This window comes from Engystomops pustulosus, chromosome 6 (genome assembly GCF_040894005.1).
Source record: "Engystomops pustulosus chromosome 6, aEngPut4.maternal, whole genome shotgun sequence".
In the NCBI taxonomy this organism is placed as follows: Eukaryota; Metazoa; Chordata; class Amphibia; order Anura; family Leptodactylidae; genus Engystomops; species Engystomops pustulosus.
The window spans coordinates 10,558,909-10,571,903 of record NC_092416.1 but is presented as its reverse complement, the minus strand read 5'-3'; the positions used below and the strand labels follow the sequence as shown (position 1 = coordinate 10,571,903).

At 47.5% G+C, this 12,995-nt stretch overlaps 1 long non-coding RNA gene across 1 annotated transcript; it reads right to left on the bottom strand.

Moving 5' to 3' along the window:
* Positions 1-244: 244 nt before the first annotated feature.
* On the bottom strand, positions 245-3,148 carry LOC140065371 (uncharacterized). Its single transcript, XR_011847891.1, has 3 exons — positions 3,111-3,148; positions 2,513-2,575; positions 245-351 (listed from the first exon to the last, which is right to left on the bottom strand). It is a non-coding gene; the product is annotated as an uncharacterized lncRNA (long non-coding RNA).
* Between the last annotated feature and the right edge of the window lie 9,847 nt (positions 3,149-12,995).

The following is a 12,995-nucleotide window of genomic DNA, read 5'->3' as shown; positions in this document are numbered from 1 at the left end:
GTCCCGGCTAATAGACAAACATGTAATAATTAGGGTGGACAAACATAAACAATTGAGACATGAGGATGAATTTTGAGTTTATCCCATCATTTGACGCAATGTATAATCGTGCCTTTCTCTTCTATGTCAACTACACATTTACAAAATTTTGGATATTGTTATCACAAAGGCAACGAGAAATACTAAGTCTGGATGTCCGTCCGAAGATCATCTTGATGGTCATTAGAGATAAAGTTCGTTTTTAGTTCAATGAGTCTCTTTTTGAAATTTTTGGATGCTTTCAATGTTTTCATAATCATTAGCTGCATCTTCATCGGATGCTATAGTAGTGGTGTCTACGGGGCTCACAGGCTGTAAAAATAACACATGATAGTGTCACTTATAAGATCTTAACATGATTAAAATGTAAAAGCAGAACAAAGCAAAAAATAATAAAATCTGATTCAAGCAGTTACCAAGATCGGAAAGTCAAATCTTCTGATAATTTACTCTAGCAATGTAAATCAGGCTACAGTACACAGTAAGCGTAATATTTTATAGCTGTTATTTTTTTTTACTCCCAATAACAATCCGGCCAATTATAAAGAGAATTATGCAGCCCCACAGGTGCACAGTTCTCCCTTTACTCTTTATTAACCCCTCTCTATGATCAGTTAAAGCGAAGCTACGGTCACGCTGTAGCCCACAGATAGCCAAGTGACTACTAGATGCAGAATTAACCCTTCTTCTGTCATGTCTTAAAGGTTTGTAACTAGAGATGAGCGAGTATACTCGTCCGAGCTTGATGCTCGTTCAAGTATTAAGGTACTCGAAACGGCTCGTTGCTCGGACGAGTATTTCCCCTGCTCGAGATCGAGCATTTAATTAAAAAAACACAGTGAAGAACAGTGAAGAATAGAATAAAAACACAGGATCATTTAAGTGAAAAACACAGTGAAGAATAGATTACAGATGTTCGGCACATCTGCTTACTTGTCGGGAGATGCGCGCGGAACAGTGCGAACAAAATAGTATGTGAAGAACACATTGAAGAACACGGTGAGCAGCACAGAGACACCAGAGAGCAGCACAGAGACACCAGAGAGCAGCACAGAGACACCAGGGAGCAGCACAGAGACACCGGGGAGCAGCACAAAGACACCGGGGAGCAGCACAGAGACACCAGGGAGCAGCACAGAGACACCGGGGAGCAGCACAGAGACACCGGGGCAGAGGCGGCACGGAGACATGGGGCAGCGGCAGCACGGAGACATGGGGCATCGGCAGCACGGAGACATGGGGCATCGGCACGGAGACATGGGGCAGCGGCAGCACGGAGACATGGGGCAGCGGCACGGAGACATGGGGCAGCGGCACGGAGACATGGGGCAGCGGCACGGAGACATGGGGGAGCGTCACGGAGACATCGGGGTGCGGCACGGAGACATCGGGGTGCGGCACGGAGACATCGGGCAGCGGCACGGAGACATCGGGGAGCAGCACGGAGACATCGGGGAGACTTCAGTGGAAGAAGAGCAGCGGGATCCCGGGACAGCGTATCTCCCGACAAGTAAGCAGATGTGCTGAACATCTGCAATCTATTCTTCACTGTGTTTTTCACTTAAATGATCCTGTGGTCACTGTTTTTATTCTATTCTTCACTGTTCTTCACATCTGCTAACTTGTCGGGAGATAATATACGCGCGGAACAGTGAAGAATAGATTGCAGATGTTTGCATACATCTGATCACTTATCAGAAGACATTCTTTTTCAATTAATTAACACATTTTATTCCCGAACCATGGTCCCTTTGAAAAATGCTCGGGTCTCCCATTGACTTCAATGGGGCTCGTTATTCGAGACGAGCACTCGAGCATCTGGAAAAGTTTGTCTCGAATAACGAGCACCCGAGCATTTTAGTGCTCGCTCATCTCTATTTGTAACCTGTTTAAATTTTATCCACTGGATATGTGGATACTATCTGATTGTTGGGTGTCCCCAAAGGGGAAAACCCTGATTTTAGTTAATCCCTTACATACAAGAAGCACTCATGGTCTATAGTCTGCAAAGTTCATTTTAATAAAAATGGGCAAAAAATACAATACATTGGGGCACATTTACTAAGGGCTTTGCGCTGCCCTTCTGTGGGACAGTGCATGTTCTTGTAAGAGAAAACTGATTGCACAGGTATTGAAGAAGTGTCTACGCCACTAGTGTGTCACACGCAACCAATTTGTAGCGCAGCTGCACTGGCCTCCATACGACACAAGTTAGGGGGTGTTCCGGAGCTCAATCGGACCAAAAGCGGTATTTAACATGCAAATTGTGTCGGACGTCTTATGTTAAAGGTGCACCACAAAAAAGTTGGCGAACTCTGTCGGGCCAGTGCAGGGATGCACCAGATTCTGCCGCACGATCTTAGTGAATCGTTCCCACCAAGTATTATACACGGAATGAGCACTTTTAGTGCAGTTTCCGTTGTTCTAAGTAAATGTGCCCCATTATTTGTTGTCACTGTATCCCCTTCATTACCTTCAGTTGATCATATATGCTGGAAATATCTAATTTCCGCAGACTGGTGTACGTGTCTTCAGTCTGTGGGAACAAAAAGTTGCAATTTTATTAAATGAAAAGAAAACTTTAGGAAAGCAAAACTCTGACTAAAGACGGCCAATGCATATACCACGAAATGTACCATAAAGACCCCCTCTTTGAGAAGACCACCCCTTTATCTTATGTAGATTTCCCATTCCATCATTCCCAGATATATTATTGTGTCTGCCTCAGTTTTCTGTCTTTGTTTGCACTAAAAAGAAAGTCTTTGGAGCTTGTATTTTACGAAGTGTTTGTGTCGCGGCTTCATCTTGTCAGACACTTTAGAAAACTGCGCACCTAAAGGGTGCAGTTAGTGATTAGTCGAAATTTGAGACACATTTATTTTTGGAATCCAATAGAATTGTCCCACCTGCTGGACCAAAAAGTAAAAGGTGCAACTGTGTCCACACTTTCCAAAGCATCGATTGCGCCAGATAATTGAAATGTCATAATTTGTATTGATTTGATGCCCCAGAAAATCTTCTGAACCCCTCTGAACCTAAATAAAAAGGAAAAAAGTTGTCTTCATTTTTACCTCTGCGCTTTTTAGCTTCTTCTGTCTTTTCCTACGGAAACAGCAAATGTGTATTAAAAAATCATTAAAAAAGGAAAAATACGGTAACAGAAAAAGAAGAAGAACACAAGGGACCAAGGGAACACATACAGAAAGAGCAATCATTCGGAATTTTTGCTAAATATTCCTTTAGCTAGCTGCGTCCTGCAACTGTTTGTGATATGTGCATTTTTAAAGTATTTTTGTGAGTATGATGAGTGCAATAAATTTTAAACATTTTTGAACATACTACACCATGGGGGTCATTTACTAGGGGCCGATTCGTGTTTTCCCGACGTGTTACCCGAATATTTCCGATTTGCGCCGATTTTCCCTGTATTTCCCCGGGATTTTGGCGCATGCGATTGGATTGTGGCGCATCAGCGCTGGCATGCACACGACGGAAATCGGGGGGCGTGGCCGAACGATAACCTTACGGATTCAGAAAAACCGCCGCATTTAAAAAAAAAAAGTGTTGCGGAGCTTGCACTTACCTTCATCCAGGATAGGATTGTGAACTCCAGTGCATTCCGATGCTCTTCAGCGGAGCAGCGCCACCTGGTAGACGTCGGAGGAACTGCCTTAGTGAAACCCGGCCGGACCCAAATCCACCGCAGAGAACGCGCCGCTGGATCGCGAATGGACTGGGTAAGTAAATCTGCCCCCATGTGCCTATATATTCCTTCCAGCAACATTTTCCTATAAGAATGAAAGAGGAAGTTTGGTGAATAATGTGGTGGTATCGGTCTGAACAGGCACTTACTTTTATCAGAAGGATTTGCTCATATAGTGCCGTATATTGAAGAAAACTTAACAGTATAAGAACTGGGAGCTCCGGCTAGAGTGAATCATTTCTTTTCTTTATTCTTGGACCAGTCTTGTACCGTGAGTAGCTCCATGTGAGCGAATTGTGCACCACCCATAATTGATTTCTGCATAAATATTCCTTTAGTTTAGTCCATTAGTAGAATGGACCAAGAGCATGTGCTCATTTTTCCTACAATGCCCCCACAGGATAAAATAAGAATTACACTCTGCCTATTAAAATTATTAGATAGTCTAGGTGGTCTTTCAATGTGTGTGGCGCTTTTTGTAGCACAAAGATAAAGAGGTTATGGAGTGATGTGGAGCAGCTGAGAATTTGTGGTTGTAACCAGTAATGAGCACATTTGTTAAAATTCAGCCAAACCCGGTGGGTGTTTACAGTTTAAATTCCACTGACAGAGTTGGTAGCTGCATGTAAATTACTGCGGCAGAATGCATCGGCCAATTCAGGAAGGGTCACCACTAGAGATGAGCGAACATGCTCGTCCGAGCTTGATGCTCGGTCGAGCATTAGGGTACTCGAAACTGCTCGTTGCTCGGACGAATACTTTGCCCGCTCGAGAAAATGGCAGCTCCCGCCGTTTTGCTTTTTGGCGGCCAGAAACAGAGCCAATCACAAGCCAGGAGACTCTGCACTCCACCCAGCATGACGTGGTACCCTTACACGTCGATAGCAGTGGTTGGCTGGCCAGATCAGGTGACCCTGGGATAGACTAGCCGCTGGCCGCGCTGCTCGGATCATTCTGTCTCTGGATGCCGCTAGGGAGAGAGCTGCTGCTGGTCAGGGAAAGCGTTAGGCTGTTCTATTAGCTTACTGTTAGGCAGGAGTGATTCTCAAAGAACCCAACAGCCCTTCTTAGGGCTACAATAACGTTCTACTTTTTTTATTTTAATTTGCATCTTTTACCATTTTGTGAGGAATTAGCAGGGGGACTTGCTACCGTTGTGTTTAGCTCTTAGTGGCACACATATCCATAGCAAAGACCGAAGTGGGAAAATTCAGTAGGGGTTGGATTTCTATTAGGCAATAACTCAGTGTCATCTCATCTGGCATAGTAGTGTGCTTCCTTTGATACTTGGCTAGAAAATAGCCATAGGAGAATACAAATAGCTTCTTGAAGCCTACAGTAGCGTTCTATATATTTGATTTCTGGTTGATCTGCTGGTGGCTGTAGTTTCTGCAGTGCATGTACTTGCCAATTCTGAGCAATTTGTAGTGAGACTTGCGACCGCTGTGTTCTGCGCTTAGTGGCGCACATATCCATAGCAAAGGCTGAAGTGGCAAAATTCAGTAGGGGTTGGATTTCTATTAGGCAATAACTCAGTGTCATCTCATCTGGCATAGTAGTGTGCTTCCTTTGATACTTGGCTAGAAAATAGCCATAGGAGAATACAAATAGCTTCTTGAAGCCTACAGTAGCGTTCTATATATTTGATTTCTGGTTGATCTGCTGGTGGCTGTAGTTTCTGCAGTGCATGTACTTGCCAATTCTGAGCAATTTGTAGTGAGACTTGCGACCGCTGTGTTCTGCGCTTAGTGGCGCACATATCCATAGCAAAGACCGAAGTGGGAAAATTCAGTAGGGGTTGGATTTCTATTAGGCAATAACTCAGTGTCATCTCATCTGGCATAGTAGTGTGCTTCCTTTGATACTTGGCTAGAAAATAGCCATAGGAGAATACAAATAGCTTCTTGAAGCCTACAGTAGCGTTCTATATATTTGATTTCTGGTTGATCTGCTGGTGGCTGTAGTTTCTGCAGTGCATGTACTTGCCAATTCTGAGCAATTTGTAGTGAGACTTGCGACCGCTGTGTTCTGCGCTTAGTGGCGCACATATCCATAGCAAAGGCTGAAGTGGGAAAATTCAGTTGGGGTTGGATTTCTATTAGGCAATAACTCAGTGTCATCTCATCTGGCATAGTAGTGTGCTTCCTTTGATACTTGGCTAGAAAATAGCCATAGGAGAATACAAATAGCTTCTTGAAGCCTACAGTAGCGTTCTATATATTTGATTTCTGGTTGATCTGCTGGTGGCTGTAGTTTCTGCAGTGCATGTACTTGCCAATTCTGAGCAATTTGTAGTGAGACTTGCGACCGCTGTGTTCTGCGCTTAGTGGCGCACATATCCATAGCAAAGGCTGAAGTGGCAAAATTCAGTAGGGGTTGGATTTCTATTAGGCAATAACTCAGTGTCATCTCATCTGGCATAGTAGTGTGCTTCCTTTGATACTTGGCTAGAAAATAGCCATAGGAGAATACAAATAGCTTCTTGAAGCCTACAGTAGCGTTCTATATATTTGATTTCTGGTTGATCTGCTGGTGGCTGTAGTTTCTGCAGTGCATGTACTTGCCAATTCTGAGCAATTTGTAGTGAGACTTGCGACCGCTGTGTTCTGCGCTTAGTGGCGCACATATCCATAGCAAAGGCTGAAGTGGGAAAATTCAGTAGGGGTTGGATTTCTATTAGGCAATAACTCAGTGTCATCTCATCTGGCATAGTAGTGTGCTTCCTTTGATACTTGGCTAGAAAATAGCCATAGGAGAATACAAATAGCTTCTTGAAGCCTACAGTAGCGTTCTATATATTTGATTTCTGGTTGATCTGCTGGTGGCTGTAGTTTCTGCAGTGCATGTACTTGCCAATTCTGAGCAATTTGTAGTGAGACTTGCGACCGCTGTGTTCTGCGCTTAGTGGCGCACATATCCATAGCAAAGGCTGAAGTGGCAAAATTCAGTAGGGGTTGGATTTCTATTAGGCAATAACTCAGTGTCATCTCATCTGGCATAGTAGTGTGCTTCCTTTGATACTTGGCTAGAAAATAGCCATAGGAGAATACAAATAGCTTCTTGAAGCCTACAGTAGCGTTCTATATATTTGATTTCTGGTTGATCTGCTGGTGGCTGTAGTTTCTGCAGTGCATGTACTTGCCAATTCTGAGCAATTTGTAGTGAGACTTGCGACCGCTGTGTTCTGCGCTTAGTGGCGCACATATCCATAGCAAAGGCTGAAGTGGCAAAATTCAGTAGGGGTTGGATTTCTATTAGGCAATAACTCAGTGTCATCTCATCTGGCATAGTAGTGTGCTTCCTTTGATACTTGGCTAGAAAATAGCCATAGCAATAGGATAGGATTGTTTGGTTCTAAAAACTCAAAAAAAAACAAAAAACACAAAAAAAAACAAAAAACACAAAAAAACACACAAAAAAAAAAAAAAAAGTAAAAAAAAAAAAAAAGTTATAACTCTCATTTTAAAAATGTTTAACCCCAGGGCTAGGGGTAGAGGACGAGGGCGGGGACGTGGGCGTCCAACTACTGCAGGGGTCAGAGGCCGTGGTCCTGGGCGGGGTGAGACACCACCTGCTGATGAGGGAGCAGGGGAACGCCGCAGAGCTACACTCCCTAGGTTCATGTCTGAAGTTACTGGGACTCGTGGTAGAGCACTGTTGAGGCCAGAACAGTGCGAACAGGTGATGTCGTGGATTGCTGACAATGCTTCGAGCAATTTGTCCACCACCAGTCAGTCTTCCACGCAGTCCACCCATGTCACCGAAATCCCCACTCCTCCAGCTCCTGCACCTCAGCCTCCTCCCCCCCAGTCTGCCCCCTCCCAGGAAAATTTGCCATTTGAACCGGCATACTCTGAGGAACTGTTTTCTGGACCCTTCCCACAGTCACAAACCACTTGTCCGGTTGCTGCTGAGCAATTTTCCGATGCCCAGGTTTTCCACCAGTCACAGTCTGTGGGTGATGATGACCTTCTTGACGTAGTGGAAGTGTGTAAAGAGGTGTCCGACGATGAGGAGACACGGTTGTCAGACAGTGGGGAAGTTGTTGTCAGGGCAGGAAGTCCGAGGGGGGAGCAGACTGAGGGATCGGAGGATGATGAGGTGACAGACCCAAGCTGGGTTGAGAGGCCGGGTGAACACAGTGCTTCTGAGACGGAGGAGAGTCCTCGACCTGAACAGGTTGGAAGAGGCAGTGGTGGGGCCAGACGGAGAGGCAGGGCCAGAGCTGGTGCATCAGCGCCACTGTCAACTAGTGAAGCTCCCGTGGTGAGGGCTCTTGCGGCGAGGGCTAGATCTTCAGAAGTGTGGAGGTTCTTTAAGGAAACACCGGATGACCGACGGACTGTGGTGTGCAACATTTGCCAAACCAGGCTCAGCAGGGGTTCCACCACTACTAGCTTAACTACCACCAGTATGCGCAGGCATATGAATGCTAAGCACCCCACTCAGTGGCAACAAGCCCGTTCACCTCCGGCCGTGCACACCACTGCTCCTTCCCCTGTGTCAGCTGCTAGTCAGCCCCCTGCCCAGGACCCTGGCCCAAAAACCCCATCGTCGCCTCCACGATCCTCCACAGCATCCACCAGCGTTCAGCTCTCCATACCCCAGACGCTGGAGCGGAAACGCAAATATAGTGCAACCCACCCGCACGCCCAAGCCCTTAATGTGCACATCTCCAGATTGCTTAGCCTGGAGATGCTGCCCTATAGGCTAGTAGAGACCGAGGCCTTTCGCAACCTCATGGCGGCGGCCGCCCCTCGGTATTCGGTCCCCAGCCGCCACTACTTTTCCCGATGTGCCGTCCCAGCCCTGCACCAGCACGTGTCAGACAACATCATCCGTGCCCTGACCAACGCCGTTTCTGACAAGGTCCACCTGACCACGGACACGTGGACGAGTGCTGCCGGGCAGGGCCACTATATATCGCTGACGGCACATTGGGTTAACTTGGTGGAGGCTGGGACCGAGACTGACCCTGGGGCTGCTCATATACTGCCGACGCCGAGGATTGCGGGGCCTACCTCGGTCCAGGTGTTTCAGGCCTACTATGCCTCCTCCTCCTCCCACCCCTCCTCCACCTCCTCCTCCGAACTACCATCCGTGGGCACGGCGCCATCAGTCGGTAGCTCTAGGCACAGCAGCAGTGCCGTCGCTAAGCGACAGCAGGCGGTGCTCAAACTGCTGAGCCTAGGCGACAAAAGGCACACCGCCCAAGAGCTATTACAGGGCATCACGGCGCAGACTGATCTGTGGCTGGCACCGCTGAACCTCAAGCCGGGAATGGTTGTGTGTGACAACGGCCGTAACCTGGTGGCGGCTCTGCAACTCGGCAGACTGACACATGTGCCATGCCTGGCCCATGTGTTAAATCTGATAGTGCAGCGTTTCCTCAAGACATACCCCAATCTGTCTGATTTGCTCACGAAGGTGCGCCGCATCTGTGCGCATTTCAGGAAGTCCAGCCCAGATGCTGCCACTCTCAGGGCAGCGCAGCGCCGCCTCCAACTGCCCGCTCACCGACTGTTGTGCGACGTGCCCACGAGGTGGAATTCAACACTGACCATGTTATCCAGAGTTTACCAGCAGCGCAGAGCGATTGTAGACTGCCAGATGTCAACTTCCACCAGAACTGGTAGTCAGGTCAGTCAGCTTCCTCAAGTCTACAATGAGGAGTGGACGTGGATGTCTGATATCTGTCAGGTGCTGAGTAACTTTGAGGAGTCAACACAGATGGTCAGTGGCGATGCCGCCATCATCAGCCTCACCATCCCGCTGCTTGGCCTGTTGAAAAACTCTCTGGTCAGCATGAAGTCGGAAGCTTTGCGCTCGTCACAAGAGACGGGGGAAGAATATTCCCTTGTTGATAGCCAAAGCACCCTGAGGTCTGTTTCTCAGCGCATATCGGAGGAGGTGGAGGTGGAGGAGGATGAGGAGGAAGAGGAGGAGAATGTTGGCGAGACACAAGAGGGGACCATTGTTGAGTCCTTCACTGTTCAGCGTGTATGGGCAGAAGAAGAGGAGTTGGAGGAGTTGGAGGAGGAGGAAATGGACAGTCAGGCCAGTGAGGGGAGTGAATTCTTACGCGTTGGTACTCTGGCGCATATGGCAGATTTCATGCTAGGCTGCCTATCCCGTGACCCTCGCGTTCAAAGAATTTATTCCAGCACCGATTACTGGGTGTTCACTCTCCTGGACCCACGGTACAAGCAAAATCTTGCCACTCTCATCCCTGCAGAGGAAAGGAGTGTGAGAATGCATGAATACCAGCAGGCCCTGGTGCACAAGCTGAAACAGTATTTCCCTTCTGACAGCGCTAGCGGCAGAGTGCGTAGTTCTGCGGGACAAGTAGCGAGGGAGAGTAGGCGAGCAGGCAGCTTGTCCAGCACTGGCAAGGGTACGCTTTACAAGGCTTTTGCCAGCTTTATGTCACCCCAGCAAGACACTGTCACCTGTCCCCAGTCTCGGCAGAGTAGGGCTGATCTTTACAGAAAGATGGTGAGGGAGTACGTAGCTGACCATACCATCGTCCTAAATGATCACACAGCTCCCTACAACTACTGGGTTTCAAAGCTGGACATGTGGCACGAACTGGCGCTGTACGCCTTGGAGGTTCTTGCCTGCCCTGCCGCTAGCGTCTTGTCCGAGCGGGTTTTCAGTGCAGCTGGTGGCATCATCACCGATAAGCGTACACGCCTGTCGACTGACAGCGCTGACAGGCTGACGCTTATTAAAATGAATAAAGGCTGGATTTCTCAGAATTTCCAATCTCCACCAGGTGAAGGAAGCTCAACCTGAATAATTGATCCACTCCTCCTCCTCCTCCTCATTTTCCTCCTTCTCCTCCTCTTTGTACAGTAAAGCAGAGGAAAATGGCTATTTTTTGACAGGGCCCACTGGCTCTTGCTATACTTCATGCATTTAATTTTTCTGGAGGGCCACCTACCCGGTCCTCTGTTTGAAACAATTTTTGTGAGTGCTACATACAGGCACTCAATCTATTCCATTTTTCTGGAGGGCCACCTACCCGGTCCTCTGGTTTGAACAATTTTTGGGACTGCCACATACAGGCACTCAATCTATTCCATTTTACTGGAGGGCCACCTACCTGCTCCTCTGGTTTGAAGAATTTTTGGGACTGCCACATACAGGCACTCAATCTATTCCATTTTACTGGAGGGCCACCTACCTGCTCCTCTGGTTTGAAACATTTTTGGGACTGCCACATACAGGCACTCAATCTATTCCATTTTACTGCAGGGCCACCTACCTGCTCCTCTGGTTTGAAGAATTTTTGGGACTGCCACATACAGGCACTCAATCTATTCCATTTTACTGGAGGGCCACCTACCTGCTCCTCTGGTTTGAAACATTTTTGGGACTGCCACATACAGGCACTCAATCTATTCCATTTTACTGCAGGGCCACCTACCTGCTCCTCTGGTTTGAACAATTTTTGGGACTGCCACATACAGGCACTCAATCTATTCCATTTTACTGGAGGGCCACCTACCTGCTCCTCTGGTTTGAAACATTTTTGGGACTGCCACATACAGGCACTCAATCTATCCCATTTTACTGGAGGGCCACCTACCTGCTCCTCTGGTTTGAAACATTTTTGGGACTGCCACATACAGGCACTCAATCTATTCCATTTTACTGCAGGGCCACCTACCTGCTCCTCTGGTTTGAACAATTTTTGGGACTGCCACATACAGGCACTCAATCTATTCCATTTTACTGGAGGGCCACCTACCTGCTCCTCTGGTTTGAACAATTTTTGGGACTGCCACATACAGGCACTCAATCTATCCCATTTTACTGGAGGGCCACCTACCTGCTCCTCTGGTTTGAAAAATGTTTGGGACTGCCACATACAGGCACTATCCAAATTAAATTGTCTCCATAGCAGCCTCCACACGTTGTCTCCATTGCTACCTCCAAAAGTCGTCCATATAGCTGCCTCCATACATCGTCCCTTTATCAAACGAGGTGTGTCAGGCAGAAATTTGGGTTGTTTTCATGGATTCCACATCAAAGTTGTTAACTTTGTCGCCACCCTGCTGTGTAATCCACAAAATATACTTGCAAACTTTTACCATTTAGGGATATTATTTCAGCGCTTCTTGCGCATCTGTTTACATTCCCCTCACCCGCCATATCCTAAACTTATAAGAACGCTACTACACTTGATCTTATACAAAAGTGCTGTTTGGGGAGTAGCCTAGAGACAGGGGCTTGGATTTGCGAAAGCTCGCCTGGCAGCGGAGCGCCAGCTCCATGCGCATCATGCGCTTCTTGCGCATCTGTTTACATTCCCCTCACCCGGCATATCCTAAACTTATAAGAACGCTACTACACTTGATCTTATACAAAAGTGCTGTTTGGGGAGTAGCCTAGAGACAGGGGCTTGGATTTGCGAAAGCTCGCCTGGCAGCGGAGCGCCAGCTCCATGCGCATCATGCGCTTCTTGCGTATCTGTTTACATTCCCCTCACCCGGCATATCCTAAACTTATAAGAACGCTACTACACTTGATCTTATACAAAAGTGCTGTTTGGGGAGTAGCCTAGAGACAGGGGCTTGGATTGGCGAAAGCTCGCCTGGCAGCGGAGCGCCAGCTCCATGCCAAGATCCAACTAACATAGTTTTAACTGCAGCACCTTTAATCTACTACTAGTTCACTGCCTCCATACATGGTCCCCTTATCAAACGAGCTGTGTCAGGCAGAATTTTGGGTTGTTTTCATGGCTTCCATGTTAACTTTGTCGCCACCCTGCTGTGTAATCCACAAAATATACTGGCAAACTTTTATCATGTACCGATATTATTTGAGCACTTCTTGCTCACCTCCTTTGGTTCCTCTCTGCCACCCATTGGTTTGAAGCCTTAGTCCATTTAGGGTATGTCGCCATGACACTCTCTAGCCTGCTGCCGCTGCCTCTGCATGCCGTCCCCTATAGTGTCAGGGTCAATTATTGGATGTTTTAGATGCTATCTAGCTTCATTCTGTCACTCTGTCATGGCCATGCTGTTGCCCATAATTTTGGCATAATGGTGCGATTAAGCAGCCTCAGAGGCATCCATACATGCTGCCCCTGCTGTTTCCTGTCCATTTCCGTGGTGTTTCCATCCTTTTCTGAGGTTCCCAGGTGTTTGGCCAAGCTTCCCTGTGCAGAGCCTTGGTCCCCTTGAAAAATGCTCGAGTCTCCCATTGACTTCAATGGGGTTCGTTATTCGAGACGAGCACTCGAGCA